The sequence below is a fragment of the Giraffa tippelskirchi genome, chromosome 6 (genome assembly GCF_054371585.1).
Source record: "Giraffa tippelskirchi isolate mGirTip1 chromosome 6, T2T-mGirTip1v1.2.pri, whole genome shotgun sequence".
In the NCBI taxonomy this organism is placed as follows: domain Eukaryota; kingdom Metazoa; phylum Chordata; class Mammalia; order Artiodactyla; family Giraffidae; genus Giraffa; species Giraffa tippelskirchi.
In genome coordinates this window covers 113,340,813-113,368,549 of record NC_137280.1, presented here as the reverse complement: position 1 = coordinate 113,368,549, position 27,737 = coordinate 113,340,813, and the positions used below count along the sequence as shown (strand labels likewise).

The following is a 27,737-nucleotide window of genomic DNA, read 5'->3' as shown; positions in this document are numbered from 1 at the left end:
CCTTGTCTCATCTATAACCTCAGGCAAAAAACTTTAAAAATATTGATCAAGTATGATGGAGGAGCCTGGTAGGCTGCAGTCCATGGGGTCGCTAAGAGTTGGACACAACTGAGTGGCTTCACTTTGACTTTTCCCTTTCATGCATTGGAGAAGGAAATGGCACCCCCCACCCCCACCACCGCAGTGTTCTTGCCTGGAGAATCCCAGGGATGGCAGAGCCTGGTGGGCTGCCGCCTATGGGGTCACACAGAGTCAGACACGACTGAAGCGACTTAGCAGCAGCAGCAGCAGCAGCAGCATGATGTTTTTGGTGTTTCTTGCATATACCTTTTATCACATCAAGGCAATTTCCATCTATTCCTGGTTTTCTAAGAGCTTTTTAAAATTATAAACAGTTGTTTCATCAGTTGTTTCCTCAGTATTTCTTGAAATGATCATGATTTTTGTCCTCTTTTCTATTAGTGAAGGAAATTGCATTGGTTTCTTTTTTTTAAAGCCAACCTTACTTTCTTTGAATAAATCCAACTTGGTGGTGATATATCATTCTGTATTTCTGGATTTGATCAGTTAATAATTTCCTTATAGGTATATGTCCATGAAAGAGTCTGACATGTTCATAAGAAACATTTTCCTTTCTTATGCTTTCCTGATCAGGTTTTTTTTTTTTTTCAATATTTTTACTGTCAACACTTTCCAGATTAAACTGCAACAATTTTAGTAGTTTACAAATACAAACAAGCAAGTGGTTGGATTTTTATTCAGCTTGATAACATGTACTTTTTTTTAAAATAAATTTATTTATTTTAGTTGGGGGCTAATTACTTTACAATATTGTAGTGGTTTTTGCCATACATTGACATGAATCAGCCGTGGGTTTACATGTGTTCCCCAACCTGAACCCCCTTCCCACCTCCCTCCCCATCCCATCCCTCTGGGTCATCCCATTGCCCCAGCCCTGAGCATTTGTCTCATGCATTGAACCTGGAATGGTGTTCTGTTTCACATATGATAATATACATGTTTCAATGCTATTCTCTCAGAACGTCCCACCCTCACCTTCTCCCTCAGAGTCCATAAGACTGTTCTATGCATCTGTGTCTCTTATTCTGTCTCGCATATAGGGTTATCATTACCATCTTTCAAATTCCATATATATGCATTAGTATACTGTATTGGTGTTTTCCTTTCTGGCTTGTATGAAGTTTATGTTGGCTTCATAAAAACAAATTGAGGATTGTTTCCCTTTCTTTTATTCTGTAAAAGCCTTTATGCAAGATTGGTGATACTTCTCTCTTATTACATGGGTCAATATAAGAATCCTTTGGGAAGAAGAATTTTTCAGTGAAGACATACTAGCCAGGAGTTTACTTTGTGGGAAACATTTTAGTTATGGATACAATTTCTTTACTGAATATGGGAAGTTTTAGATTTTCTATCTCTTCTTGTGTCTTAGTAGGCCACACAATTGAATAAGTTGTTTTATCTAGTAATTATTCCATTTCATCTGAAATTTCAAAACTATAATATTTAGTTGTTTATAATATCCTCTTATCTTTTAACATCTATAGGATCTATAATGATGACTCCCCTTTTCACTTCTGATGTTAGTTACTTGTACTTTATTTTGCTGTCTTTTAAAAATGATATTCCTAAGGGTTTATCACTTTTATTCAGTTCAGGTCAGTTGCTCAGCTGTGTCCGACTCTTTGCGACCCCATGGACTATAGCACGCCAGGCCTCCCTGTCCATCACCAGCTCCCGGAGTTTACACAAACTCATGTCCATTGAGTTGGTGATGCCATCTAACCATCTCATTCTCTGTCATCCCCTTCTCCTCCCGCCTTCAATCTTTCCCAGCATCAGGGTCTTTTCAAATGAGTCAGTTCTTCACATCAGGTGGCCAAAGTATTAGAGTTTCAGCTCCAGCATCAGTCCTTCCAATGAATATTCAGGACTGATTTCCTTTATTTTTTTAAATTAATTAATTTATTTTAATTGGAGGCTAATTACTTTACAATATTATAGTGGTTTTTGCCATACATTGACATGAATCAGCCATGAGTGTACATGTGTTCCCCATCCTGAACCCCCCTCCCACGTCCCTCCCCATCCCATTAGGATGAACTGGTTGGAGCTCCTTGCAGTCCAAGGGACTCTCAAGAGTCTTCTCTAGCACCACAGTTCAAAAGCATCAATTCTTTGGCACTCAGCCTTTTTTATAGCCCAAACCTCACATCCATACATGACCACTGGAAAACCCATAGCTTTGACTAGATGGACCTGTGTTGGGAAAGTAATGTCTCTACTTTTTAATATGCTGTCTAGGTTGGTCATAACTTTTCTTCCAAGGAGCAAGCATCTTTTAATTTCATGGCTGCAGTCACTATCTGCAGCCCCCCAAAATTTTTGGAGCCCCCCAAAATAAAGTTTGTCACTATTTCCACTGTTTCCCCATCTATTTCCCATGAAGTGATGGGACCGGATGCCATGATCTTAGTTTTCTGAATGTTGAGTTTTAAGCCAACTTTTTCACTCTGCTCTTTCACTTTCATCAAGAGGCTCTTTAGTTCTCCGCTTTCTGCCATAAGGGTGGTGTCATATGCATACCTGAGGTTATTGATATTTCTCCCAGTTATCTTGATTCCAGCTTGTGCTTCATCCAGTCTGACATTTCTCAGGATGTACTCCTCATATAAGTTAAATAAGCAGGATGACAATATACAGCCTTGACGTACTCCTTTTCCTATTTGGAATCAGTCTGTTGTGCCATGTCTAGTTCTAACTGTTGCTTCTTGACCTGCATACAGGTTTCTCAGGAGGCAGATCAGGTGGTCTGGTATTCCCATCTCTTTAAGAATTTTCCACAGTTTATTGTGGTCCACACAGTCAAAAGCTTTGGCATAGTCAATAAAGCAGAAATAGATGTTTTTCTGGAACTCTCTTGCTTTTTTGATGATCCAATGGATATTGGCAATTTGATCTCTGGTTCCTCTGCCTTTTCGAAATCCAGCTTCAACATCTGGAAGTTCACGGTTCATGTCCTGTTGAAGCCTGGCTTGGAGAATTTTGAGCATTACTTTGCTAGCATAGGAGATGAATGCAATTGTGCAGTAGTTTGAACATTCTTTGGCATTGCCTTTCATTGGCATTGAAATGAAAGCTGACCTTTTCCAGTCCTGTGGCCCCTGCTGAGTTTTCCAAATTTGCTGGCATATTGAGTGCAGCACTTTCACAGCATCATCTTTCAGGATTTGAAATAGCTCAACTGGAATTCCATCACCTCCATTAGTTTTGTTCATAGTGATGCTTCCTAATGCCCACTTGACTTTGCATTCCAGAATGTCTGGCTCTAGGTGAGTGTGAGTGATCACACCATCATGATTATCTGGGTTGTGAAGATCTTTTTTGCATAGTTCTTCTGTGTATATTTGCCATCTTCCTATCAAATTGCCAACACCAGCTAGATCATCGAAAAAGCAAGAGAGTTCCAGAAAAACATCTATTTCTGCTTTATTGACTATGCCAAAGCCTTTGACTGTGTGGATCACAATTAACTGTGGAAAATTCTTAAAAAGATGGGAATACCAGGCTACCTGACCTGTCTCTTGAGAAACCTGTATGCAGGTCAGGAAGCAACAGTTAGAACTAGACATGAAACAACAGACTGGTTCCAAATAGGAAAAGGAGTACGTCAAGGCTGGATATTGTCACCCTGCTTATTTAACTTATATGCAGAGTACATCATGAGAAATGCTGGGCTGGAAGAAGCACAAGCTGGAATCAAGATTGCCAGGAGAAATATCAATAACCTCAGATATGCAGATGACACCACCCTTATGGCAGAAAGTGAAGAGGAACTAAGAAGCCTCTTGATGAAAGTGAAAGAGGAGAGTGAAAGAGTTGGCTTAAAGCTCAACATTCAGAAAACTAAGATCATGGCATCCGGTCCCATCACTTCATGGGAAATAGATGGGGAAACAGTGGAAACAGTGTCAGACTTTATTTTTGGGGGCTCTAAAATCACGGCAGATGGTGATTGCAGCCATGAAATTAAAAGACGCTTACTCCTTGGAAGGAGAGTTATGACCAACCTAGATAGCATATTAAAAAGCAGAGACATTACTTTGCCAACAAAGGTCCATCTAGTCAAGGCTACGGTTTTTCCAGTGGTCATGTATGGATGTGAGAATTGGACTGTGAAGAAAGCTGAGCACTGAAGAACTGATGCTTTTGAATTGTGGAGTTGGAGAAGAGTCTTGAGAGTCGCTTGGACTGCAAGGAGATCCAACCAGTCCATCCTGGAGGAAATCAGTCCTGGGTGTTCATTGGAAGGATTGATGTTGAAGCTGAAACTCCAATTTTGGCCACCTCATGCGAAGAGTTGACTCATTTGAAAAGACCCTAATGCTGGGAAGGATTGAGGGCAGGAGGGGAAGGGGACGACATAGGATGAGATGGCTGGATGGCATCACTGACTCAATGGACATGAGTTTGCGTAAACTCCAGGAGTTGGTGATGGACAGGGAGGCCTGGCGTGCTGCGATTCATGGGGTCGCAAAGAGTGGGACATGACTAAGCGACTGAACTGAACTGAACTGAACTGAACTTAATGTCTTCTGCTTCTGTTAGGTCCATACCGTTTCTGTCCTTTATTGTGCCCATCTTTGCATGAAAAGTTCCCTTGGTATCTCTGATTTTCTTGAAGAGATCTCTAGTCTTTCCCATTCTATTGTTTCCCTCTATTTCTTTGCACTGATCACTGAGGAAGACTTTCTTATCTCTCCTTGCTATTTTTTTGAACTCTGCATTCAAATGGGTATATCTTTCCTTTTCTCCTTTGCCTTTCACTTCTCTTTGTTTCATTGCTATTTTTAAGGCTGCCTCAGACAACCATTTTGCTTTTTTGCATTTCTTTTTCTTGAGGATGATCTTGATCACTGCTTCGTGTACAATGTCATGAACTTCTGTCCATAGTTCTTCAGACACTCTGTCTATTAGATCTAATCCCTTGAATCTATTTGTCACTTCCACTGTATAATCGGGGTTTGATTTAGGTCATACCTGAATGGCCTAGTGGTTTTCCCTACTTTCTTCAATTTAAGTCTGAATTTGGAAATGAGTTCATGATCTGAGCCACAGTCAGCTCCCAGTCTGACTCTATAGAGCTTTGTTTTTGCTGACTCTGTAGAGCTTCTCCATCTTTGGCTGCAAAGAGTATAATCAATCTGATTAGGTATCGACCATCTGGTGATGTCCATGTGTAGAGTCTTCTCTTGTGTTGTTGGAAGACAGTGTTTGCTATGAGCAGTGTGTTCTCTTGGCAAAACTCTATTGGCCTTTGCCCTGCTTTATTCTGTACTCCAAGGCCAAATTTGCCTGTAACTCCAGGTATTTCTTGACTTGCTACTTTTGCATTCCAGTCCCCTATAATGAAAAGGACATCTTTTTTGGGTTTTAGTTCTAGAAGGTCTTGTAGTTCTTTATAGAACAGTTCAACTTCAGCTTCTTCAGCATTACTGGTCGGGGCACAGACTTGGATTACTGTGACATTGAATGGTTTGCCTTGGAAAAGTGAACAGAGATCATTCTGTCATTTTTGAGATTGCATCCAAGTACTGCATTTTGGACTCTTTTGTTGACTGTGATGGCTACTCCATTTTTTCTAAGGAATTCTTGCCCACAGTAGTAGATATAACGGTCATCTGAGTTAAATTCACCCATTCACATCACTTTTATTTTTATTGGCTGTTTCTAAATTATTTTCCATTTTCATTAATTCTGCTCTTATTCTTTACTTTTAAATTTCTTTTAAAATATGCTGATGCTGTTCTTTTTAATCTTCAATTAATATATTCAGTCTTCCTTCCTTCTTAACTTTTCCTCATTTATGACTGTTTCCTCTATTTATGGCTATAGCTGTACCCACAAAAGTTTTGATATATTGTGTCTTCTTTATCATTCTATGTAGATGTCTTAAATTTTCATCATTTTTAAAATTTTGAGCTGAGGCTCTTTAGAAGAATATTTTATGTTGTAATAATATTTCTTTCAAACACTTGGGAATTTTCTAGTTTTTTGATTGGTTTTCAGCTTAATTCCAATATGGTCAGAAATTTCAATCTTATGAAATTTGTTGAGATTTGCTTTAAGGCACAACATATGGTTCATTTTGATGAATGTTCCATGTGCACATAAAAAACATGTATTCTGAAGTTGTAAGGTTCAGTATGTTGTATATGTCCGTTAAGTCAAATTTGTTAAATGTATTATTCAAATATTCTATATCCTCACTGATTTTTTTGGTCTGCTTGTTTTAAACCTTAGTAAGGGGTATATCAAAATGTTGAAATGGCTCAATGATGATTGTGAATTCAGCTATTTCCCCATTTAGTTCTACTCATTTTTTTTTAATATATTTCAAGGCTATATACTAATGTGCATTAAAATATAGGGAATTATTGTAGTTTTCTATTGGATTTAACCTTTATCATAAAGAAATATCTCCTTCTTCAAAGTCTATTTTTTCTGATACTAATGTAACTACCTGAACTTTTTGTTGCTGTCAGAACTTTCCTGGTATATACTTCCACTCTTCACCTTTTAATGTTTTTATATTTAAAGTTTATCTCTTGTAAATAACACATAGTTTTAAAAAATTGAATCCAACAATATTTGTCATATTTTAATTGGAATATTTAGTTTTAATTGAAATATTTAGTTCATTTACTTTTAATGTAATTATTTATTTAGTGGTAGTTTAGTCACTAAGTCGTGTCTGACTCTTTGTGGCTCCATGGAGTGTAGCCTGCCAGGCCCCTCTGTCCGTGGGATTTCTCAGGCCAGAATACTAGAGTGGGTTGCCATTTCCTGCTCCAGGGAATCTTCCTGACCCAGGGATCGAACCTGGGTCTTCTGCACCGCAGGAGACCATCTGAGCCACTAGGGACCCTTACTTATTAAAATCTAGTATAAATAAATAATTGTATCATTTCTCAGAATTATGAACAACAACAGAACACTTCATTCAATTTACCCCTCTCTCATCTTTTAAGCTGTCATGTTCCTCTTTTAATTTTCTATGTTAAACCCTAAAAAGACATTGTTATTTTTTAATGTAGTCAATAATAAATGAATTTGCCTTCATATTTCCATTTTCTGTTATTCGTCTTTCCTTACAGTATCTCAATGTTTTCACCTGGGATTGTTTTCTTCTACCTAAAAACTCCTTCAAGTTTTGCTTTAGCATGCACCTGCTGGTATTGAATTATCTCAGGTTTTGTCTGCTGAAAATGTCTTTTTATTATTTGAAGAATATTTTCAGTGGGGATTGAGGTTGGCAGTTATTTGCTTCCAGCACTTTCAAGTTATCGGTCCAATGTCTTCTGGATTTCGCTATTTCAGTTGAGAAGTCAGGTATCAGTCTTATTGCTGTCCCTTGAGAGTAATTGGCTTTTATCTCTGGCTGCTTTTAGGATTTTCTCTTTGTCTTTGATTTTCAGTTTTACAGTGATGTACCTTGGTGTAATTTTCCTAGCTCTGCTTGAACCTATGACATTTTGTCTTTCAATGTTTTTTTCAGAAAATACCTTTCAAATATTGCTTCTGCTTCTCCTTCTTTTCTTTTCTTTCTTCTTCCTGGATTCTTCTTGGATTTCAAATACTTATTACATTGGCTCTTTCACCATGATCTATATGTCTCTTACGTTCTTTTATGTATTTTCAATTCTATGGTGTTTTTTTTTTTCATGCTTCAGTTTGGGATATTTCATTCTAATCTATCTTTGTTGTTCAGGCGACAGAGGATGAGATGACTGGATGGCATCACCGACTCAACAGACATGAGTTTGAGCAGGCTCCAGAAGATAGTGAAGGACAGGGAAGCCTGGTGTGCTGTAGTCTGTGGGATCACAAAGAGTCAGACATGACTGAGTGACTGAAAAACAACAATAATCTATCTTACAGTCCCACAATCTTTCTTCGGCAGTGTCTGAACTCAATTATTTAGCTCTTACTTTTACTTATTGTGTTTTAAAATTTCTTTTTTCCATTTTTAGAGCTTTACTTATCCTAATTGATGTATAAATAATTGCACATATTTAAAGTATGTACCTGAATCAAGTTTGACATATGTATGCACCTGTGAAACCATCACCATAATGAATATAGCGAGCATATCCATTATCCCCAAAGTTTCCTCATGTCCCAAATCTGTTCCTCTATATCCCTTTTCCCTAAGCATTAGGTGATCTGCTCCCCATCACTATGGATTATTTGCATTTTGTAGAATTTTATATAAGTAGAATCATACAGTGTGAATTTATTTTTGGTATGGCTTGTTCTTACTCAGCATAATTATTTTGAGATTCATCCGTATTGTTGCATCAACATGTATCATCCACATTGTATCAATAGTTCATTCTTTTTTAAAACTGAGATATATTCTATTGTATGGATATGCTATAGTGTATTAGTCCATTGACTCATTATGGGGCTTTGATTCTTACAGTTTCCGGCTATAATAAATATTTATTTATACAAATAAATTTATTATGAAAACTCACAATACATGTCTTTGGGCAGATGTTTGTTTTCATTTTTCTCAAGAAATACTCTGTAGTAGAATGGCTGAATTTTATGGTAGTCGTGTGTTTAAAGTTTTTAAGAAGAAACTGACAGATCATTATCCGAAAATAAGTGTACCAGTATGTATATCCACCAACAGTGTCTCAAAGTCCCAGTTATTCTACATCCTCACCAACACTTGGTATGGTCAGTGTTTTTAATTTTAGTCATTCTAGTAGGTCTGAGGTGGAATTTCATTGTGGTTTTAGTTTGCATTTCCCTAATGACTAATATTGTTGAACATCTTTTCATGTGCCTATTGGACAACCATGTGTCTTCTGTGATGAATCATCTGAGTAAGTATTTTGCTTATTTTAAAAATTGGGTTGTTCTTATTATTGAGTGGAAATAGTCTCTAATATACTCTAGCTACAAGTCTTCTGTGAGATAAGTATTTTGGAAATATTTTCTCCTGGTCTGTGGATTGCTTTTAATGTTCTTAACAGTAGCCTTTCCTTCCACTTTTAACAACTTTATTAAAAGGTAAACTACATATCATACAATTCACCCATTAAATGTTCACAGGCCAGTGATTTTTGGTAAGTAGTACAGTTGCTAAACCATCACCACAATCCAGTTTTGGAACACTTCCATCAGCCCCGAAAGTTCCCTTGTGCCTGCTTGTGGCCTTTCCTCACTCACAACATGGGCCTCAGTCAGGCCCTGAAATGTTTACTCTATCTACAGTTTTGACTTTTCTATAAATTTCATATAAATACAATCACCCAATATATATTCTTCTCTGTCAGGCTTCTTTTACTAGGTAAAATGTTTTTGAGATTCATCTATACTATTGCATTTATTAGTAACTCATTTCTTTTTATTGCTGAGTAGTATTCCATTATATGAATTCATCCTTTGATGGACACTTGGGTTGTTTCCAGTTTTTTGCTATTATGAATAATGTTGCTATGGTTGTTCAAAATGAAAATCTTCATGCAGACATATGTCTTCTTTTAGGAGTAGAGTTGCTGTGTCGTGTGGCAAGTGTATATTTAACTTTTTGAGATGTTGCCAAAAGAATAGTGTCTTTTGAAGACTAAACATATTTAATCTTAAGAAATCCAATTTATTGATTTTTTTTATAGTTCATGATTTGGGGGACATATTTAAGAAATCATCACCAAACCCAGATCACTAATATTTTCTTCTAGAATCTTTCTAGTTTTTTATTTTACATTTAGATCTATGATCCATTTCAAGTTAATTTTAAAATATGGTATGAGGTAAGGGTCAAGGTTCTTTTTTTTTTTTTTTTTTTTTTGCATATGATTACCTAAGTGTTCCAGCACCATTTGTTGAAAATAATATTCTTTCTTCATTAACTGAGTTGGTATCTTTGTCAAAATTAACTGGAATCTTCTACCCCTGGATTCACATTTTGCACCATTGGTCTATCTTTACACCAATACTATTGTGGTAAGCTGTTTTAACTACTGTGGCTTTATAATGTCTTGTATTTATTTATTTATTTTTGATTGCACTGGGTCTTTGTTGCTGTGCACAGGCTTTCTCTGGTTGTGGTGAGCAGGGGCTACTCTTTGTTGCAGTGCATGGGCTTCTTAACGTGGTGGCTTCTCTTAAGCAGGGGCTCTAGGGGCACAGGCTTCAGTAGTTGCAGCACATGGGCTCAGTAGCTGTGGCTCGCTGGCTTAGTTGCTCTGTAGCACACGGAATTCTCCCAGACCAGGGATCCAACGCAAGTCTCCTGCACTGGCAGGTGGATTCTTATCCACTGTATCACAAGGGAAGTCTTCTAATAAGTCTTAAAATAAGGAAGTATAAGTCGTCCAACTTACTTTTCTTTCTCAAATGTTTGGCTGCTCTAGATTTCTTGTGTTTCCATTTAACTTTTAGAATCAACTTTTCAAGTTCTACCAAAAAAGATAAAAAACCAAAACAAACCCCAAACCCTTGCATTAAATTTATAGATCACTTTGGGAAGAACTGACATCTTAACTACACTGTGTCTTCTGATCCATGAATCTGTTTATTTCTATCTCTCAGCAATGTCTTGAGTTTTACATGTGCTGATCTTACACATCTTTTGTCAAATTTACTATCCTCTATTATCATTTTTAGAATTTCTATTTGATTATTTTGGATAGTTTCCAGTTCTTCAGTGAAATTTTCCTTCCTATCATCTAATTTCTGGACTATATTACACTTCTTAAAAATTCCATCCTTGATACCTCAAATACCTGGATCTCTGTGGATATATTTCTAAAGGCATTATTTTTCTCTTGATTTTTATCCCATTCTTGTATTTCTCCATTTCTGTTTTTCACTGAATATCAGATGTAGCAGATGAACATGGGAAAAATAATTTGAAGATCTGGATGTTATTATCTTCCTCCAAGGAGAATTTGCTTTTACTTCTGTCTAAGCTAGGAGCACTAGCCATCTCAGTTTGCATTTATCCAATCAGGAATTAAGTTGGTTTGAAACAGACCTGCCATCCCCAAGAGAGTTTAGTTCTGGGTCACTTACTCCTAGCATATAGCCCTCTGGGGTCTCAAGTGAAAGCCTAGGTTGCTTACCAGCGTCCTTACTCCTTAAAAAAAAAACTATATGTGAAATACATATAACATAAAATTTACCATCTTAATTATTTTTAAATGTACAGTTCAGTGGCATTAAGCTCATTCACTTTGTTATATAACCATATCCTCCATCTATCTCCAGAATTTCCAACTTGCAAAACTGAAACTCTGTCCTTATTAAATGATGACTCCCCCATTTTCCCCACTCCCAGCCTGTGGCAACCACCATTCCACTTTCCGTCTCTATGAATTTGCTTACTCTGGGCACCTAGGCAGAGCACCGAAGAATTGGTGCTTTCGAACTGTGGTGCTGGAGAAGACTCTTGAGAGTCCCTTGGACAGCAAGGAAATCAAACCAGTCCATCTTAAAGGAAATCAACTCTGAATATTCATTGGAAGGACTGATGTTGAAGCTGAAGCTCCAATACTTTGGCGAACATTGACCTAATGTGAAGAACTGACTCATTGAAAATGACCCTGATCCTGGGAAAGATTGAGGGAAGAAGAAGACGGTGACAGAAGATGAGATGGTTGGATGGCATCACTGATTCAATGGACATGAAATTGGACAAACTCCAGGAAATGGTGAGGGACAGGGAAGCCTGGCGTACTGCAGTCCATGGGGTGGCAAAGAGTCGGACACGATTTGGCCACTGAACAACAGGTACCTCGTATAAGTGGAATCATAGAGTATTCATCTTTTGTGACTGACTTATTTCACTTAGCATAATGTCCTCAAGGTTCATCCATGTGTCAAAACATCCTTTCTTTTTAAGTCTGAGTGATACTCCATTGTATGTCTACACCACATTTCCTTTATCATTCATCTGCTGATGGACGCTTGGGTTCCACATTTGAACTACTGTGAGTAATGCTGCTGTGAACATGGGTGTGCAAATAGGATCCGTAGTTCTCAAGAGATCCTGAACTCCAATTTTTTTCCTCCTCAGCCTCATGAAATTGCCAAACACTCTTCTCAGCCTCTCTGTCCCTGTTTTAGAACTAGAATATGCTTCCAGAGGTAGGGCACAGACAGAGAGATGTCAGGCTCTGCTCTCTGAACCCCCCTTCTCTCTGAAATCTTGGAGCCTTGGTAGCTCTCCAGTATCTTCAAACAGTTGTTTTTGTAAAATTCCATCCAGTTTTCCTAATTATTCCCAGTACAAGCTAGTCCATCATAGCCAGAAGCAGATGTGTCAATATACTTTTAATTTACATCTCTCTTATTATGCATGAGGTTGAGCATCTTTTCTGATATTTAAATGTTGTTCATGTTTTCCTTGAAATCCTTTCACATCTTCCTACTGGTGTTTCTCCTCATTGATTTATAGGCATTTGTTACATGTCAGAGAATTTGGGCTTTTGCCTTTGAGCCAGAGTTTTCTAAGGCCAGTTCTATCTTATGTGTCATCAAGTCACTTTCTCCTCTGGGATTTGGCTTCTTCATCTGTAAAATGGGTGAGAAGGCTGGACTTTCACCATATGGTCTCAGTTTCCTTTTGATCCAGCATCCCTGGCTTGATTACCTCCTTCTGTGTAGATGAGACACAAATTAAGGGGGAGGGGGAGGTATTAAGACAAAAAACTCCTTCCCACATCCTAACTCCTCATTCTGCTGTAAGTGTGTGTGGTACGCTGCTCTGCGGTTTCAGAACCACCCATTACTGTAACAAGAGGTGGGGATGTTCGTGCTTTTAGACCTAAGAATACAGAAACGAAGCACAAAGCCACACTTTCCTAACTCTAGTCATTCTCATGTTTGCTATATCCATGTACTATATGCACTATTATTTACATACATGTTTCCAGTAAATCAACTCACTTTTTAATTAATTTTTTTAATTAATTTATTCTTATTTTTGGCTGCACGAGGCCTTTATTGTTGAATGAGGGCTCTCTCTAGTTGCAGTGCACGGGCATCTCATTGCGGTGGCTTCTCTTGTTGCAGAACACAGATCTAGGGTGTGCAGGTTCAGCAGTTGTGGTGCACAGGCTTAGTTGCCTCGTGTCATGTGGAATCTTCCTGGACTAGGGATTGAACCCGTGTCCCCTGCGTTGACAGGTGGATTCTTAACCATTGGACCACCAGGGAAGCCCTTCAATTCACTTGTTTTTAATCTAAATATCTTTAGCCTTCCTTGTCTTGAAAATAATGTGTGTGAAATCACAGGTTTGCTGTGCAAGGATAATTTTTTGATATAGATTAACACAAACAAATAATAATTATAATTTTAAGTGTTTTTGGCATTTCCTCTTGATTGTTCTCAAGCTTCCCCCAGGCTAGGGTCTCTGGTCTGGTGGTCAAGCAGGCCTTGCGCGGCCAGAACACCCAGAGCCTCCACCCACTATCTGGGTAGATTCACTCAGGCATCATTCAAACATTACTCACTATTACCAGGGTATTGCCAACTGATCCCTGCACACAGAAGCAGAGCCCTTCCTGCTTTGTGGCTGAGGGGTGTTTTTGTACTCAAGTGTTTGCAGCCTGTGATGAAAGGTGGCCTAAGATGGCCCCCTAGACAGAAGGCAACTTACCACAGCTACCACCTGAGGTCTCCAGAAAATTTTTTTCCTTTCAAAGGTTGTGCTCTTGCAACGCAGAGCCTTTCTCTTTCTTCTTCTGAGGTCGGTTATTGCTTTTAGCCCAGAGCCATCACAAGACTCTGAGAGCAAAGATACAGCAGGAGCCCTAAAATAAATTATAAAGTCCAAAATGGAATGCACTTCAAGTGAGCTCCAAGTGAAAAATAGGTAACGCTTTAGAGCTGTTTTCATAAAAGAAACTGCCAGACCAATATATCATTGGGGTCTTTTTAACTGTGGCATCTGAATAGATTTAATTCTGATTTTTGACATGACCAGCGCAACTCATACATTTGAGCAGCCATACTATCTCTGGGCCAACAGTAATTAACTGACCGTTTCTTGTCTATTTGGGAGCAGATATCCACTTCTTTGGCAAATATTAACAAAGACTTACAGAAGTTTGGTTTTCTGTCAGGCACTGGGTTTCTGGTGGTGACCCCCACTGTCGTCTACAGGGAGGTCAGGGCCTGGTGAACAAGGTGAAGTCACCCCGGGAGGTTTCTGGGAGAAACTTTGAGATACTACGGGGGGCAGATTTGAAGACCTCTGGCCTGGAGTTTCCTGGAAATTTCTGATGGACCACAGGGCTCCGTGCTCTGTGCTGAACTTTTCAGAAACTTTTTCTCCCCTGGCGAGCATCCTGGCCATGCAGTCAGTGGTGCTCCAGCCCCCTCAGGGGATGGACAGGCACAGCCTTACCACCAGGAGCTTCTGATCCAAGTGAATGTGAATTAACTGAGTTCTGTGCATGACTGCACCATCCCTCCTTTTCTGGATGTGCAATTCTGGTGCATGCGTGCATGCTCAGTTGCTCATTTGTGTCTGACTCCATGAACTGCAACCCTCCAGGCTCCTGTGTCTGTGAGATTCTCCAGGCAAGAATACTGAAGTGGGTTGTCATTTCCTCCTCCAGGGTACAGACACTAAACTTCAGAATTGAGCATTGGCCCCAAAGGGAGCCCACTTGTTTCCCTAAATGCATGGGGCAGGCTTTCAGCCCTTGACAGGGTGCCGCATCCTACAGAGGCAGGCCAGCTCTGTGGGTGACTGCAGACATGTTTCCATGTGGCCTGGGGCAGGAGATGTCTTTCTGCCTCTGTTCCCCTTCAGTGTGCCCCATATTCCATTCTGAGGGGATGGCCACAGTCACAGAATGGGTTATAACACCTGGGGCTCAAACAAGCGTCATTCCTATCCAGAGCACTGATGGGGGATGAACTGACTACTGGCCATGCAAGACCACTGGCAACTACAGAAACCACTTAGGGTGATTCAGCTGCCATTTGGCCACCTGGTAGTCCTCCTGAAGGAAAACAGAAAAGGAGGGGATGCTGGGATGAAAGGGAAACACATGAGGCTCCTGCAGCATGGGATCTCAACCACTGCCATCTCCCTTCTCCCCCAGTCTCAGCCAACACGAAACTCTATATCCAGCAACATCTTCCTCCACCATACCTGAGCCAGTGGCTTTGAGCCTCTGCAGCCTGAATGTCTGGTTCTGCAGCAAGTGACTCATGCTTGCCTGTGGAGGCTGGGAGAGGAAAGACACCCTCAGGGCAAGGAGAAGAGATCCGGGTAGTGCAGAGGTGGGTGAGTGGGAGGTAAACACACTGATCAAAACTTCAATGTGTGTGAGCTCATTCACTGAGCAACGTGCCAGGGTCCCACCAATGACTCAGGGATGAGTGCACTGCTCCAAGGAGAACCAAGGTCTACCAGGAAGTTCCGGAGAGGGGAAGCCCCTTGGCAGGGGCTCTTCCAACCCTGGCTGTGAAGGCCACCTCCACAGGGGTCTGGCTGGGAGCCAGAGCCAGTGACTGAGCAAGTCATTTGTGAAATCCTCTCCCCTCTGGGGCTGGGGGTGGTCTCCCCTTAGACCAGGTCTGGCGCCTGGCTTAACAGAAACCTGAAGCCTGGGACTGTGTCAGGTGGGTGCCCAGACCCATGCGCGTCAAAGGGAATTATTGGATGGCTGTCAGGGCCTCCCCAAGTCAGGAGGAGGCGGAGGGACCAGGCCTGGGGGTGAGCAAAAGGTGAGATGAGAGGCAGGAAACCCAGCAGACAACTCAAAATCTTGTCAGGGCTATGTCTTGGCTGCCAAAAGTGCCAGAGCCACAAAAGAGGTAGGACAGGCCCTCCTGTTGTCCTCACGATCCCTGAGACACCTGATCCAGAGTCAGGGTCCCAGAAGCGGACGTCTGATGGGAAAGCTGCATCTGGAGTTGGGGAGGGGGCCCTGGTACCTTTGCTTCTGCCATGAGAGGAGAGTGCCTGAGTTACCCAGACACAGAGGGGAATCTGGGATGATATCCATGAAGAGGGTGGATTCTGAGCCTCCAAGAAATGACAAATGGTCCCCACAGGCAGAAGGCTGCTTTCCCTTCTCTTGTGTTTTCTTTGCTCTGCTCCCAGTCTCCCTTTAGTGGAGCTTTAGTACTGCATGTGGGCTGTAGCATGCAAATGGGGTTCCCAAAAGCCCCACCTAATTTGCCAGCTGCAGTGGAGAGGAGAGAAGAGGATGAAGAGAGAGGCTACATGCCCTGGGCTGTGGGACGGTGGCCCTTCCCATGTCCAGCACCCTGGGGTGACCGTAGAGGACTTGTGAGGTTTGACTGGGCACTGACGGTTCATTCCTCTCGCATGAGCTCCAAGCGTGAGCAGTGTCGGGACCCCAGCCAATCAGTTCATTCCATATACCAGGCATGGTGGTTGGCCTGCAAAAGGATACCTTGTCCTTAAAAATGGGCGGGGAGGGGGGAAATATTCGATCCAGTTCTAGCCAATGACATTCAAGATCAACTAGATCTTCCTTCTGAAGTTTCCCCAAAAGTACAGGAACATGAAGTACAACAGCCATCTTGCTGCCACAGAGGGAAGTCCAGGCCTCCTGAGGGCCCCACGCAGAGTGGGAGATTGAAGCCAGACCCCGAGTAGAGAGAGAGAGAAACTGGATCCTCAAGACCCTATTGAGTCCTTGATGCAGCTATACCTGAAGCCCACAGTCCAACTGTACAGTTATAAGAGCCAAAACGTTTCCTTTTTTGCATAAACCAGATTGGGTTGGGCTTTCTACCCATCACAAGCGACAAGTGACCTGAGCAAGAAAGACAGAGGAGTGGACTGAATCAGGGAGGTGTGTCCTCAGTGCTCCCAAAGCCTCAAGTGAGAGGCAGGAGTGTGCATGTGCACAAAAATGTTTAAAAAATTTCCGCCTTTCTCATCTGTGCTAAAGTAATCTAGGGTAGGATTTTGTTCTGCATAAGCCAGGGTTTTAGAGCAAGAAGTCTTATCTCAGGAGATCTCCATGATCTTAGGGACAGAATTGCTAACTACTTCTCAAGGGGGATGTGAAATTTGATAAGAGGGGTCCCAGCCAGAGAATTTTGTCCCTGGCTGCACATCTCCCAGTTGGAGACCTTCTTTCTGCAGCTTTTCTTTCTTTTAATAAGGGACCTGATTCTTTCCTCCAGTGTGTAATCTCATATTTTAAATGCAGCTTGACTCAGCTTTCAAAATCAACAGATAATACTATAAATACCTGGTATTTGTGCAGCTCTGTAACTGCAGATCCTCGCTCTCCCTCTACCCCACCCCTTCCCGAGTCCCACCCGCCTCCTCAGCGCCAGGGCAGAGCCGTCATCTTCTTTCTGGGCTGGCAACTTGCTCTCCCTCCACGGCCTCCGGCCACCGTCCACTCATCCTGATGGATCGGAACCATGGCGAGGGCAACCCAACACTGCTCTCCGAATCACTTGAGCTGGGTCGTCCGCTCTGGTGTCCACACAGCCCTCTGCTCCCTACCTTCTACTTGCCCACCTCTGGAGCCCATTCATGTCCCAAATACCAGCTTCTTGTTTCTGCAGATGATGTGCTGCTATCCTCCCTGCATACCTCGTCACGGCCTGATGGTCCAGCCTTCTACCTTCTCATGTCTCCAGCCCTTGGTCCTGCAGATTCTCTCTTTAGACCACACCATGGAGAACCGTAGCATGTCTGCATGAGCTTACTTCCACTCATGGTACTCGGTGGTACCAGGCACACCTAGGTGGGAGGGCTCCTGGTCCACGGTGGGTGTTGGAAGAATTAGTTTTACCGAACGTTGCCCTCCTTCCAGGTCATTGCCCCTTCCACAAGCCCCATGCCTATGCACACATGCGCTGGTTCATTCACAAATCTCCACACCCACACCCACAGGTGTCTCCTTGCAAACACAACCTCGTGCTTTCTACCTGCCTTGACACACACACACATTCCCTCTCTTTCCCTTCTTGCAGATGCGCCCTAACACCGGGCTTGAGGAGACTTTATCTTCATTAAGAGTAGGTAGTTCCTACCCTTAGGTGGGCAAACTGGGGTGATCAAGTGCAGGCTACTCAGAAGTGAGAAGGAACTCACTTTGGCATATCCTACCAGCAGCGTTCAATTCCAGAGAGAGGCAGGAAGTAGAGAGGGGAAAGAAGCGGGAGAGTACCAAGGGACGGTTGTGACCATGGATGAATCACTGATCCACCTCACTGTTCACCCAGCTCCTGGCTCCAGGGTCTGCAGAGCCCCTGACAGTTAAATTCACTTCCCAGGCACTTTGCAAACACACTTGAGATGTTGGGAAACCGTTGATCAATGTTTATTTCCCTACCTTCACACTTTATTTCCTGAGTTTGAATGAGAAAATTATTGAATGTAATAATGTTTACTATTTAGTTATTAGGTATATGCCCTTGTTGGATACTGCACTGAAACGCCACAGGCAGCATTCATTTAAATCGGCAAAACTGTCTGGGTAGATGTAATGTCATGTACCATAACCCCCTAGTCAACAGATGAGGATACTGAGGCTGGGACTTGCCCAAGGTCATGGTGAAGGTGGCAGAATGGCAGCTTGAGCTCAAGTCTGCTGACAGTTCAGTCCTAACCTCAACCACCAAGGTATAATACCTGATGCTTCAGAACTTCCTGTCAGATCTGAAAATCTCCAATTATTTTGCCAGAGCAGGTGGCTACAAAATAACTTAGCTGTTCTCTGAGTGAATAAAATTATCTCCTATGTATGTGTTAATACTCTGTTGTTCTGAGCCTTTCTTTTAGCCCACTAAATGTGAGCTTCCTGTGGCTAGAAATATATCTGATTCATCCTTCCATCTCAGGATCCTTCCATCCATAACATCACTTGGCACATGGAAGTTGCCCAGTCAATGTCCAAAGGAAATGAAATAAAATCAAATTCAGGTTTTTGCTCTAGATGTTGTCCCAAAGAAGCTCTCCCTTGAGTCTGTGTTTCTCGCATCTATCTTACACCAACACACATGTGCTTCCTACTCACTGAAGTAAATAAACCATCCCTGGCACATTTGACAATATGATATAAAGGGGAAGAGAGTGCAGTCTGGACACGAACCTGGGTTTGAGTCATGGCACATTTTCTCTTCTGTAAACTGGGGCTCCCCCTCACCGGCAGCGTAGCCGAGAGCACTGGGCACGATATACATAAAACACTTGACATGGATCCTGGCACTCAGCGGGCTCTGGGGAACAGTGGTTGGTCGGAATCCCTTTCTTGCATATTTCTGCCATGGTGGCTGGTTCCCTCGGTAGAACAGAGGCAAGCTCCAAGTGCCTAGGACCCGTCAAGATGTTCTCATCTTTTCAACCCAGTTCTTCTCAAGTCTCGGCTTTTTGTAATTTCCCAGAGAGGGTGCCCCACACAGGAGACTGCAGCCTTCTGATCCCAGAAATGAATTCCTAAACCCACCCCTTCTCTCTCTCCATGTGCCCATTTCCAATTTGCTCCTATGCTGGTCCTCGCCCAGCCCACCCCTGCCCACCGGACCTGTGAGATAGAGCTAGACCGTGGAAAACGGAATTCAGTCATACACATGGGAAAAAAAGGTTATGAAAATGAAAAGTAAATAAATATGGATGTTGAGGACCTAATTCTGATAAGCGGATTTTCAAAATTAGCCATTTGCAAAGAGTAGATTAAACGCATTTAATGTGGTGGGTGGAAGGAAGTCGATTAAGCAGCGCAGCAAACCCCATTTCAGCAGATTCCAGGGAGAAGGCATCACAGGCCCCCTTTGCAGTGAGCTTGTTTGCCAGGATAAACGCTGAATGTCTTTTAAGAGCACTAATTTGCCATTGTCGTGCTGGTAAACAGGCCTCCTGGAAGGGGCCACTCTGCCTCCTGTACACGAGGCGGACAGGCAGGACAGGGAGGGGACTGCTGGGGGCCAGCTCCGGGGGCGTGAGGGGAACTCTCCATCTGTGGGGATATGCAGGAACATGCCAAGGACAAAGGAAAGACACTGGCTTCCCCATCACCTTCCCCAACCCTCCGCCCCCCCCACCCAGTCCTCTGCACTGAGAATTCTGATCCCAGAATACCTTGCAGCTCCTTCCATGGCAACAGTCGTCCTCCCTCCCCGTGCTGCCTCTGCCTCCTTCCTTCCTGCTCCTTCTCCCTGCAGCCCACTCCCGTCCCCAGAGCCAGGTCCCCAGAGTGGGGTTGGCACACCCCCAGGCAGATGGCCAGTCCATTCATCCTCCAAGGAGGGGCAACCAGGCTTTCACCAGCTCAGACACCAAGCCCCACCGAGGCCAGAACCTCAAAATGACCAGGCTCTGTTCTTCCCCAGGGCACCACGTGGATTCAAGGATCTCTGAAAAGAGCTGCTCTTAAAAGCTCTGGCTGGTTGTAAGGTTTGAGAAAACAGAGGAGAGGAGGGATATTCTCTACTGTCAGTCCATGGCAGGAAAGCAGGGAGAAGCCAGTGATCCAAACAAACACATCCTGATGTCTTCTAATGGGATCCCAGTGCCCGAACTTGGGAACAGTTTTAAATCGTTTATAGGATCTGAGGCCACAAGCTAGGCTGTCACAGAGTGAGGGCACAGAGAGCACCCCTCTAGCACCAAGCTGGCTGGAGCATGCCCTTACCCCATTCACTTCTCCTGGCAGGGATGAGCTTCCCATAGCACTTGGAATAAACTCATCGACCCTGCAAGGTCTGCCTGCTGCAGACCTCTCTAACCCCTCCCCCGCTGCCCCTCCCTCAGATGCTCCTGCCACATCAGCCATCTTTGTTGCCTTAGCTCGCCATGCCCATTCCTGCCTTCCTGGCTTTGCAATCGCCGTGCTGTCTGCCTGGAAGACTCAGCCACAATTTATACCAGGCCAGTAACTTGGCATTCAGGTCTCCACACAAATGCTGGGCCTCCAGGGAGGCAACCCCCAACCTCCAGGCTGCCCCTCTTTATCAGCACCCCATTTTTCTTGCCTTCACAAAGGTTATCGGTATTTTCAGTCACTTAGTTTCATTGATTTATTCATAAGTTGATCACCTACATCCTTACTGTGGGCAAACAGGGGCTTGTCTGTCTGGGAGAGCTCCGGGCCCACACTGAGAATGGATGTGTGCCTGTCTGGGAGAGCTCTGAGCCCGCACTGAGAATGGACTTGCCCGGGATCACAGCCGGAGAATGGACAGCCGGAAGTGGTGACAAGGGGACTGGAAGGTTCGTGTGTGTCTGGCTCAGAACCATTCCCTCTCCTGACAAATCCCATGCCCAGGACCTGGGGATGGGGACAAGCCAGGGAGAGGCTCTCATCTGTGATGGCTCCCATCTGAGTTGCTCTCGGGAAGCCACAAGGCAAGATGACGTCCATCCCTTTGGAAGCAGGGCTTAGGGAGGCTGAAGAGAAGGTGGGTTCTGCTTCACTGCCATTTCATGGATGGGGCAACTGAAGCAGGGGTGTGAAATGCTTGGCCAAATCCCCACAGCTTGTAAGTGACAAAGACGGGGCTCAAACCCAAGCGGTCTGGGATAGAGGAGGAGGGAGTTAAGGGAGGTCCTGAACCCAGAAGCATGACATTTCAGTCTAGGGTAGTGGGTGACTCTCAAATATTTTGAATCAAGACAGTCTCTGAAGCTGTCACTTGAAAGGTCAGTTTGATAGCACTGCCCCAGTGATTCTCACTTGGCAGGACTGAGGTGGAGCCCTGTAACCTGCATGTTGAACAAGCACCCCAAGGTAACCGGTACAGGCAGCAAAGGGACTTCCACCCTTTGATGGGAGAGTGTCTTGGCCAGAGACCAGAGGAACCACCACTGTGACGGTTCCTGCAAAACCACCATCTCCTCTCCTCTCCCCTGCCTGCTCCATACCTCCACCCCTGGAATCCTCTCCAAAGTGAGACTATGAGCCCTGATCGATGCCATGGCAGCCTTGCTGCTGTCAGCTGATGGATCTGAAAGTCAGCCGTGAGCTAGCTTCCCGTGAGATGCATGGGGGAGTTGGCCAGAGGAAGGGAAGGGAAGGCTCTTGATCCAATCCTTCTCCCTCATTCCTGTGCCTGGCCCGAACCCAAGTCCACCTGGGTGATGTGGGCTCCATCAACAGGGACACACACGGGGCGAAGGGGCAACCTGGCGTCAAGGGACAGGGCTGTCTTCCAAACGTGGGCTGGGCTCAAGGGAGAGGGGCCCCTCAGGAGACAGTGTGCTGACCCCAAGGACCCCTGAAGTCTCTGTGAGGAAGGTAACCTCTGGGCCTTCTGCCACCATGCCCTGTTCCAGTTGATGTGGTGCGAGGTGGGCCCAGCAGGTGAATGAGTCAGGCAGTTCCATCTTTGCTGTCATGACCCCAGGAAAGAACGCCGTGTTCTTTGTGGCCCCAAGGTTGTTTCTGGAGAGGGGCCTGCGGTGGGGAGGGCAGTTGTGGCTGCAGCCGCCCCACTGCGTCCAGACATACAGACACTTGTCTACGTGGTACTATAACTCATCTTACTGCCTGGGGGGTCACATTTCTCGCAAGACGAGAGCTGGGGTGGATGGAACTGAGAAGCAGTAGCCTCAGGCCGGGCTCTAGGTCAAGCGCTGGACAAGGCTTGTCTGCTCTGCCCAAAGTTTTGGAGCAACAGTTGCTAGAACTGTCCCCAACTCACAGATACAGAAACAGAGAGGCCAGCAAGCTGAATGACCTTGAGCCCGAGTCACACTCCTTCCCGCCTCCCAGGCTGGTGAGAGCGAGGACAGGAAGCTGCACACTGCAGGCTTGGGTTCTGTGGAAGAACTACATGCTAGGTCCACATCGGGTGCTGGTTGGAGCAACGCTGAGGGTCAGCTGGGACACCTGGTGGTGTGAGCCAGTTGCTTCCACCCCAGACAGCGTGTAGCTGCTGCCTCCAGCTCCCTGAGGCTCCTGGCTCCTCTGTCCTGGCTGCTGTGGCCTCCTTGGGCCTCCAGGACCCTCTGGACCTGCTCTGGCCACAGCTCCGAAGCATCAGCGCCTGGTCTTTGGGGTTATTAATTATCTTGGCTGTCACTCTGGGTCTCAGAGAGGATTTGTCACAAATCTGACCTGAAGTCCTCTGTAAGCTAAGGAAATCTCTGTTTCCCCATGGGGGGCGGCCTGCCTAGTTCAGCAGAAAGACCCAGACGGGAGCCCGAGCCCATCCCAGACAGAACCAGTCCTCTCTCTCAGCCTCAGTTTCTTTCTTTATTAGAAACAACAACAAAGGATGATGCTTCCTGCCTGCCTCACAGAGGATCCTCGAGGTAACTTGGCTGGGGAAGTGGGGGCTTTGCTCATGGGAGCTCTCAGAGCCTCCCAGGCCACGAAGTTCTCCACCTCAGCTCCCGCCCCCTCTTGAACCCTTTCTCTCCTTATGACTGATATTTCCAAATTAGTCTGTGGTTCTGAACAAGAGCAAAAATCATTCGAATTTATCATCAGGGACTTGCTTTCATCTATATTTGCCAATCCCCGGCCCCGGGTCTCCGCAGTTCATTATTTGTGTTTTTCCTCTGCCGCTGACGAGCTGTTTCCTGAATCCAGTTGCCCGTGTTGGAAGGAAGCTTGGGCCTCCCACACGGTGCTCAAACTGGACTTCTCTGGCTCACAAGTGAAGGGGGAGGGGAGCTGAGATTCCAGATGGCTTCAGGAGCCACTGGTGGGGTGGAGGAGACAGAGCGAGAGGCGATGGAGGGACTGGGGGGAGAGGGAGCGTTTGAGAACTGAGGTAAACAAATTCGAGGCCAATTACCCGTGACAACCTTGCCCCCCAAGGAGGGGAGATGGCTGGAAAAATAAGATCATATCGACCCAACCGCAAGACGGTGAAAGCTAGTACCCAGCTGGGAGCTTGCTGCCACCCCTCCCCCAACTCTGGGGGAACAGGGGCAAGGGGTGAGAGAAAATTCCACAATCCAACAGGACAGGGAGGCTGGCAGGAGAGACTGTGAAGCTAACAAGTACAGAAAAAAAAACAGTCAGCAGGGAAGAAGTCTGTGAGGAGGCAAGAGAGAGAGACGGAAAGTGAGAGCCAACGCCTCAAGCAGAGATGCTGTCCACCCCTCGCTGGCCACCCCGTGCCCCTACCTGCAGCGCCTGCTGGGTAATGAGGGCCCAGGTCTGTTCCAGATGCAGGGCGCTCCCTTCCTGTGAGAACATCTTTTTGTCCTTGAGCGGGTGGTGATAGATGGAGAAACCGGCTCCGAGTAGGGAGGTAAGCAGCCAAGGGTCACCTGGAGAATTAATGTCATAATTGAGAATAACAAGTAGGCCTCCTGTTTACTAGATAAAATAGTGCTGGGGGATGTGCTGAGAGAGACAGGAAAATAGAATGTGAAGTCATTTTCTTATTTCTCTGCAAATGTTGTCGATGCTGGCATTTTTCCCCCTCCCCTCCCCCTAAGAGGCTGGAGCTGCCCCTGTCTTTTTCTCATCCACGCGCAGATGCTGAGACCCTGTGCCTTGAGTTTCATGTCCTCCCACCTGCTTGGGGAGTTTCTCAGAGCAGGATCCAGGGATGAGCCGAGAATCACCAGGTGGTGGGGGTGAGGGGCAGCATAGCCACTGAATTCCCTCTGGGGCGACCCAGAAAGGTCAGAAGGGTACCTGGGAGTCAGGGCTCACCGCTAGCACTACCTGTGAGAGAGTCCAGGAGCTCAGGACAGAGGAAGAGGTGGCAGTTCAAACCCAGCTCTGCCCTCGCTAGGGCTCTGTGCTGTGCTTGGTCGCTCAGTCGTATCTGACTCTTTGCGACCCCATGGACTATGGCCCACCAGGCTCCTATGTCCATGGGCTTCTCCAGGCAAGAATACTGGAGTGGGTTGCCATTCCCTTCTCTTGGGGTCTTCCCAACCCAGGAGTCGAACCGAGGTCTCCTGCACTGCAGGCAGATTCTTTACCGTCTGAGCCACTTTTACAAGAAAGCTTCTCTGTAAAATGAGGCTACTCTCAAAAGGCTATTATGAGCATTAAATGTGACAAACACACCCAAGTGTCATGTGTACAAGTGACTGGATGACCAGGCTGCGTGCGGGAAACATCGTTATCACACGCGATGGTTAAACTGTGAGGGTTCTCAGGGCATCTTATGTGAGAACTTTTAAGAGCTATGAAATTAATTGGAGGGTGTTAACTGTAAAAATAAAGTAACAGAGGAAAATTACCTCTAAAGTATCAGAACAAAGCAATTAGCTAGAAAGAAAATGGTACACAGGGAAAGGAAGATGCATGCAAATAGCTGTAGCATTGGGACCCAGGAGAGCACAGCCCATCCGTCAAGACACGCGAGCCTCTGGGGTCTGGGGAACTGAATGAGGCAACGGGAAAGTGAGATACTGAGGCCAGTGAGCAAATGAAGGCCACACAGTTGAGACCAGATCACAAGCAGTGGGGCAAAGGGGAGGTAAGTGACAGCTAGATATGATTCTAGAGACAGAACTGAACTGACTGATCCATGCTACATTCACTGGCTGCATGGCCTTGAGTATGTCCCTAAAGGAGACTGGATGAACTCTGATATTCTTTCCAGGTCTCTAGTAGTCTTACTTACTAGGAGGCTAAGTGTTCTGGAATACCAAGAGTGGGGGAGAGAAAACAGGCTGGACCAGGAGAGGTGGGAAAGAATTGGGAATAAAATAGAGCAACGCTGGAATCCCTCTCTGGGTGTGTGACCTTGGGCAAGTTCCTCTACCTTAGTGTCCTCATCTGTCAAATGGGAAGAAGAATTTCTGCAGAAACTGTTGAGAGGGGTAAGTAAGTAAGTAAGTTGGATGAAGCATGTGAACTCAGGCTAAGCTGTCAGTATGCGCCGCTGTTCTGCTTGCTTCCTAGCCAAATCAGCCCTGCTCTGGGCTCCCTGTGAGCCTTGGATACGATTGACACCCTCCCCACCTCCCTTGGTCCCTTGGGGTGGGCCAAGACAATCAGCATATCCCATCCTTCTAGTCACAGTGATTGGTTTAGGGAGAGGGCATGTGACCTAAGCCAGGCCAGTCAACGAATCTCAGGACTTTTATGGGAATAAATGTGAGTCACTCAGTCATTTCTGACTCTTTGCGACCCCATGGACTGTAGCCCACCAGGCTTGTCTATCCATGGGATTCTCCAGGCAAGAATACTGGAGTAGATTGCTATTCCCTTCTCTGGGAGATCTTCCTGACCCAGCCATCGAACTCTGGTCTCCTGAATTGCAGGCAGATTCTTTACTGTCTCAGCCAAATGCCTGGCCACAAACATGCTTTTACCCTACCCCATGTTCAAAACAGGAAGCTTGTGGTCTCAGGAACTATCAAATGTTCTCACAGGGAATCCTGGATGCCCCTGTTCCTGAAGATAGACTGCCACATGAGCCAACTTGAGAGAAGCCTAGCTTTTTCTCAGTCGCTATGAAATAAAGCCTCTTCCATCCCACCAAATCACCAGCTCATTTAAAATTGAGAGCCCCTTCTCATAAGTGTCTCCGCCTGGCTCCAGGGTGGCAATTTCCACCTCTAGCAGGCTCCATCACCCCAGCAGCAGCAGGCACTGGGTTGTCACGTGTGGCCACTGCTGCTCGGCTCTGCTGCTCCATCTACCGAGAAGCTGCACACATTCACCTTGCTATTAAGCATTGCCAGGAGCCAGCCTCCTCTTAGCTCTGGGCCCCAATGCAGCCGAGCTCAGAGCTGCATTAAATAAAGACTGCAGCCCTGAAACTGTTCAAATGGATCTACATCAACGAGGACAGTGAGGGCATGCCTTTAAATAGATTATCACCGAGAGTCAGCCAGGGCAGGCAAAGTTTGCCTTTAGCATCATTCTCCCCTTATTCCTGCATCCCTCCTCTGTCTATGTTTAGCGGACCTTGCCCCATATCCCGTCAGAAATTAATTCACACTGTAGTGGCTTAATGTGTGATTCCTCTAGATTTCAGAGAGGAACAGGACACAGGAGTGGGCAGTGTTTAACCTAAAGGATGGGTTCGGTGATGATGGTGGTGTAGACATCTTAAAGTCATAACTGAAACCATGACTGGGGATGGAAGAATTTCTATAGCCCCCTCGATCCCCACCACCCAGCCCCCACTGTCCCCATGATTTCTTTCTCTGACCATGAACCCTACTTCCTTTCCCTTCTCCTGGGAGGCTGTACCTCAGAGTTCATTCCATGCGGAGTCCAGTTCGGGTTCGTATGAGCCCTCCTCAGGGAGGGCAGAAGCAGGAAGAGGGAAGCTTGGATCTTGGGGGCAGGGGTGCCATGGTGCCTATGATCAGATTTTCTGCTTGGCCACGGGTGGCATTCATCATTGGCTGTTGGACTTTGAAGGCGGACCTCCGGGGGGAGAGGCTGGTTCCCAGGAAGTTGGGGCTTTCCTGGGGTGAGGTTTCTACAGACCCCATTGCATGGTCAGGTGCCTCCCCACCACCACCACTCTGGTCTCCACCCTGGGAACCAGCTTCCCTCCCAGTGGGCACTCAAAGCTTAGTTTACCATCCTTGCTGAGTGCTAGGCACTCCCTAATGGTCTCAGGTGCATTATCTCTTTTAATCCTCAAAATTAGCCTTTGAAATTGGTACTATTTTAATCTCCATTTTACAGATAGGTTAAGTGAAGACCAGAGAGGTCAAGTAGCCTGGCCAAAGTCACCCAACCAGAGAGACACATAGCCAGGATTCAAACCCAGGGAGGCTGGCTCCAGACCCCAAAGCCTTGACCCC

The 27,737-nt window shown here is 45.0% G+C and overlaps 1 long non-coding RNA gene across 1 annotated transcript; it reads left to right on the top strand.

Moving 5' to 3' along the window:
• The first annotated feature begins 20,140 nt into the window (after window positions 1-20,140).
• On the top strand, window positions 20,141-25,028 carry LOC145509724 (uncharacterized). The gene is made up of 3 exons (XR_014056334.1): window positions 20,141-21,263; window positions 23,255-23,306; window positions 23,965-25,028. It is a non-coding gene; the product is annotated as an uncharacterized LOC145509724 (long non-coding RNA).
• Window positions 25,029-27,737: the final 2,709 nt, after the last annotated feature.